Consider the following 5,950-nt stretch of genomic DNA (forward strand, 5'->3'; position numbering starts at 1 on the left):
TTTTAAAAAATATTGATTTTATTTTTAAGTGTGCTTGTGTGTATGTGTGTGTATATACGTGTGTACATGTGTGTGTGTGTGTGTGTGTGTGTGTGTGTGTGTGTGTGTGTGTGTGTATGAGTGTAGGTTCCCTTGCAGATCAGAAGAAGGTATCAGATCTCCTGGAGCTGGAGTTTTAGGCTGTTGTGAGCCGCTCAGTGTGAGCGCTGGGAACCAAGCTCAGGTTTCTGCAAGAGAAGAGGGTTCTCTTAACCACTGAGCCACTTCCATGGCCCTGTACATGTTGCTTTATAATGTCTAACGGAACAGGTTTGAAGAAAAGTCACACCATCAGAGATTAAAAGGGAAATCTCATAATGACAAAAAGGCATAGCATCATCAATGCGCAGCTGTCACAGATGTGTGTGCTCTTGCCAGCATTTCAAAACACAGCATGAAAAAAATGTCAGTAAAAAAAGAAAAATAATAGGTCAACCAACAATCATAGTAACACCTGTTGGTACTGTCTTAGTCATTGCTCTATTGTTGTGAAAAGATGCCATGACCATGGCAACGCTTACAAATGAAAACATTTAATTGAGGCTCGCTTACAATTTCAGAGGTTTGGTGGCAGGCAGGAGTGACACACTCCCTCTGAGTCCACATCCATTCCAGCAAGGTCCACCTCCAAATCCCTCTCAAGTAGTACCACTCCCTGATGACCAAGCATTCAAACCCATGAGCTTAGGGAGGCCTTTCCTATGCTGACCACCCCAGGGACCTATTGAACCCCTGCTAAAACTGAGGACAAATAAGTAAGTAGAAGACGTCGTTCATGTACTGAAGGACACCCAGCAACAGACTCTTTCAACCGCAATAAGAATGGACAGTGATCTATGAAGATTTGATAAATGCAGAAAGGCCGACACCTGATTCCCACGTACTTAGGCCACAACGGGACTGTGTTTGAAATACAAACCAATAAGATGCTTTGAAGCACTTCAATTATTTGAAGATGGAAAATGTCTCTTTTATCAGGCAGGCATAGGAAAAGTCAAGAGAGATTAGAAAGTGCATCAAACTACATCCACAATGATGAAAACATAGAATACTGAACATGTGGTCAATAGCCCAAACAAGTGTGGGGAGAATGTGGCATTTAAATTCTGAGCTTTGGGAGAACTTTTATTAAAAAAGCCAAAATCAGGAGTCTAACTTTCTATGTAGAAAAAAATAGAAAAAAGTTAAGTAGCTGAAAAATTAAAATTTAAAAGAACATTTTAAAATTAATAATAAAATCCAATAAAATTGGAAGCAGAAAATTACAGAAAAAAGTAGTTATAAGATCATCTTTTATAGAGGTTAATAAAGTTGATAAGTTTATCCAAAGTCTGATGGGTGACAGTAAAAAACTCACCTACTGTGCCACAAAAATCCTACAAACATTTAGAGAAAATAAGAAAATAACATTTAAAGACAATTTTGTCACTACCAAACCCGACACTAGACAGAAGGGCAATTCTGAACATTCTATTTCAACCAAGAAAATTGAATTTGTACCAGTCAAAAGAAATCCAAAGACATTACAAAGTAAACAATGAATCAGAATCACTCATTAATAAATATGCAAGAACTCTTAACAACATTTTAGCAAGTTGAATATAAAATTACTTGAATGAATAATACATCATGGCCTAGTGGGGCTTAGCCCAGAAAGAAGGGTAACTTAACATTTGGAAGTCAGTCAAATGTAATTTACTGTATTCCCAGACTAAAAAAGAAAAATTGAGTTCATCTCAAGGTTGTAGAACAACAAAAAAATCCATTATCAATTGTTGATTTAAATAATAATAATATTTTTAAAAACACTCTCAGAAAACACACTAGAGAAGGAACAGTCCTCCCCTAAGGAACAGATTCCTCCTCCACCTGTCACCATCCTTTCTGACGGAAGATCAAGTGAGTTCCATAGAGTTAATGGACGGCTTAAGAGTGTTTCTATAGGGAAAACTCTGCTCAGTGTACAGGAGTTTCTAACCAGGGAGATCAAGCAAGAAAAAGAAATTAGAATTTTCTGCTGCTACTTTCCAATATAATTCCTGTTTTCTAAATACCTCTCATTACACCCATAGATAAGTGTAGCTCACACTCCCATCAAAGAAGTTTCTCTTCTTTGATGGAGACAATTATAAAACAAATAGACACACCTACAACTTTCCAAATGCAGATAATAAGTTACCCCAACTGATTCATCTTCAATGCAATCCTTAAATGTAAGGCTGAGGGAAAACCATGTAGGAGCAGGTTGAAAGATTCTAGGAGCCAAAGCCACGGGCTGCAAATTGATAGATGGTATCTGCTAGGCACAACAAGAAAACTGCACCCATAAATTCTCAACCGTATATTTGCCTGAACAAGACCAACCAGCATAATGATAACACCAGTTGATATGCCAAGGCAAAGAGGGGAAATTCCACATTACCCAACTCGTAGATAGAGTCAATGCATGTTAACTGTTGCTGAGAGATGAGAAAGCAATCTCTTCCAGGGATGAGCTCTTACATAGGTTGTCCAATCCCAAGTGTTCAGCTCTAGATATGCACATGCGTAGCATATGAGGTGACATAGTGGTTTCTTCAAATGACTGCATAATATCTACCGATTAAGACAAAAAACACGAGAGTAAATAATTTGTGTAGTTTCAGGCTATAAAGTTAAAGTATGAAAATCAGTTTTATTCTCTATATGGATAGCAAGCATTACAAATTGGGCAAAAGGTTTCAAAGAGCCAAACGTGGTGGAGCACACCTATAATCTCAGCCCTTGGGAGGCAGAAGCAGATGAAACTGTGAGTCATATCCAGACTGTTCTGCATAGAGTTCCAAATCTGTCAGAGTCATATAGTGATACTGTGTCTGTCTGTCTGTTTGTCTGCTGTCTGTCTGTCTATCTGGATGGATGGATGGATGGATAGACAGACAGACAGACAGATAGATAGGTATAAACAAACACCAGGTTTTAATAGACATCACCGAAGATTTATGGGTGGCATTCACACAGTTATAGGCATCATTTGGCATTAGGGAAATGTAAATGAAACCTGAAGTGATTTACCACCACACACACTGGAATGGCTAAACGGCAGAGCATATCCACTGACAGCAGCAAAGCGACCTTCTTGCCTGGCTTGTGGAAATATAAAATGCACAACCATCCCAAAATAGCTCTGAAGTTTCTTGAGGTAGTAAACATACACCTATGGTCAGCCTTAGCCATGCTGTGTCTAGATAGTTCCCTGAAAGAAACCACAGGGTTCTCACACAAAGGTATCTGCACATCATGGAGAGCAGGGCTATTTGTGGTAACCTCATTCTGGAAGCAACCCGGACATTCATCAACAGCTAAATGGAAAGCGTACCATAGAGTGCCCGTGCCATGGAGTATGATCCAGCATTTAAAGGAACAAGCACTGCCATACACAGCACTGTGGATGAATTTCAACATAAGGGACATTGTGAAAGGATTTGGCAGGATGGCATAGGCTCTTCTGGTCCCACAGATGTGACTCACAAAGGACAGGAATGACTGTTGTTCATCAGAGATGGCAAGTGATAGGCATATAAAGAGGAGATAGCCAGGCAGTGGTGGCATACACCTTTAAAGCCAGCACTCGGAAGGCAGAGGTAGGCAGATCTTTGTGAGTTCAAGGCCATCCTGGTCTACAAGAGCTAGTTATAGGACAGGCTCCAAAAGAAACAGAGAAATCCTGTCTCCAAAAACCAAAAAAGTCATTTTAGTAAGTCCTAAGACTTTTTTTTTTTTTGAAGTTTTATAATTATATTTATGTACAGAAAACTCAGCAGTACATTTAACCCAGTTTAGTGGCGAGTTCTTTGGCCTTTGCCTTTTCCAGCTTGGCAATTCTAGCCACAGATTTAGGACCCAGGACGTTGCCTCCCCAGTGGCGGCGGATCTCATCATATCTGTCGTTGTAATTGGTCCTAATAGCTTCCACCAGCTTGGCCAGAGCACCCTTGTCTTCCGAGTTAACCTGTGTGAAGGCAACAGTGGTGCACGTCTTCCTATGGACCAGCCGCCCCAGCCTGGCCTTTCCCTTGATGATGCAGTAGGGGACCCCCATCTTGCAACACAGAGCAGGCAAGAAGACCACCAGCTCAATGGGGTCTACATCGTGGGCAATCACCACCAGCTGAGCCTTCTTGTTCTCTACCAAAGTGGTGACTGTATTGACGCCCGCTCGAAGGACAGGTGGTCTCTTAGTCGGGACATCCCCTTTGCCGGCAGCTTTCTTCACAGCACGGGCCAGCAGCCTCTGCTTCTTTTCCTGCTTGGTCTCTGGCCTGTACTTGTGGGCAAGTTTAAGCAACTGGGTAGCTGTTTGCCGGTCCAGGGCCTGGGTGAACTGGTTAATGGCAGGAGGAACTTTGAACCGCTTATAGAGGATGGCCCTCTGCCGCTGCAGCCTAATGTAGCGGGGCCATTTGATGAAGCGCGTGAGATCTCTCTTGGGCTGGATGTCCTGCCCAATGCCGAAGTTCTTAGGCCTCTTCTCAAACAAAGGATTCACCACCTTCTTCGCCTCCTGCTTCTTCACGACGGCGGGGGCCGGGGCCACCTTCTTCCCCTTGGCCTTCTTTCCCTTGGGCATCTTGCCGGGCTGGAGGAGAGAGCGTCCTAAGACTTTTTAAAAGAAGTTATGGTGACATGGGTATGTTCCGGTCGAAGTAGTATGGGTCGACTGGGAAGAATATGTACTGAGGTGGTCCATATGAACAGGGCTGTGAGCAAAAAACTGAAGACAGCTGTCAGCATGACATCTGCATATCTAAACCTCAGGGCCCGGGCTACAACTCCAATGTAGAGCACGTGCCTAATATGCTCGAGACCCTGTTTCTACCATCATCGCAAGAAAATCAGAGTGTGTAAATCCTGGCTTGCGAGGAGCTGTTGCTAAGTTTGTTGTGACAAAGAGTTGGAAGAGGACAGGCAGAGGTAAGGGTGTGAGCAACAGCTGGAATGTTCCTGAAGGTCAAAACTGAGCCCTGGGCAATCAAGATCTGTAACACTATTCTGTTTCCATCATGTGTTTGGAAGTTTCTGTACATTTATAGTAACTATAAAGACTAAAGAAGGTTGGCTTATCCCTCCAGCAATAATACCACAGATGGAAAGAGGACTTGAAACTGCCCAAATCAGTTGGCCAATATCCAAGCAGAATGCTTCTGAAACCTGTCGATCTCACCACTGGTGGGAACATTCTGAAGGTTGCTGTTCGTGCCTTCTCACCAAGAGTCCAGGCCACAGAGTCTACTGAACAAGTCATGGTGCCGTGAGGCTCAGTCATTGGGGTGGTTGGGCCCAGAGTTCTAAGCCTGAGTTCTTAGCACCTGGCTCTGGACAAAGTGACAAAATGTCGATTGTTCCAGGTAATCTCTCTCCCCTAAAGCAGAGAGGAAAGTTCCCCATACCTGCCACACATGCTGGCTGTGGAAACTGAGATGATACGCAAAAAGCCCAGGCAAGGTGAGACGTCCTCACTGCTAAACGGGAAGAGTCATTTATCTTAAAGATCACCTGGAAAGGGATGGGCAGAAGGCAACAGAAAGACTCATGCAGGTGTAGGAACACATAGTTGTTTCTTTGGAATAATTAGTACCTTAAAGTATCAGGAGGAGATAGCCTTAAAGGTGCTTGCTGTCGTAACTGCGAAGCTACAGCACGCTAACCATGGCAGAAACAGGCAATTTCTTCCTACGCGTTTCCTAAATACACTAATAGCAATAAGAACTAATTTTATGGTTGAAATTCCAGCAGGAAAGACAATTGTGTTATGGGGAGCCCAGCCTCCTTCTCTCTTGCAACAGCTATGCTCATAATGAGAGTATATCTTAAGAAGCTTGTGGGGGGGAGGCGCAAAATCACCCCATGAGAAGAGAGGCCACATTTGAAA

General features: G+C 42.9%; 1 pseudogene; it reads right to left on the minus strand.

Annotated features, from left to right (window-relative positions):
• Positions 1–3,789: 3,789 nt before the first annotated feature.
• LOC101997152 lies at positions 3,790–4,663 on the minus strand (annotated as a pseudogene).
• Between the last annotated feature and the right edge of the window lie 1,287 nt (positions 4,664–5,950).

The sequence above is a fragment of the Microtus ochrogaster genome, chromosome 8 (assembly GCF_000317375.1).
Source record: "Microtus ochrogaster isolate Prairie Vole_2 chromosome 8, MicOch1.0, whole genome shotgun sequence".
In the NCBI taxonomy this organism is placed as follows: Eukaryota; Metazoa; Chordata; class Mammalia; order Rodentia; family Cricetidae; genus Microtus; species Microtus ochrogaster.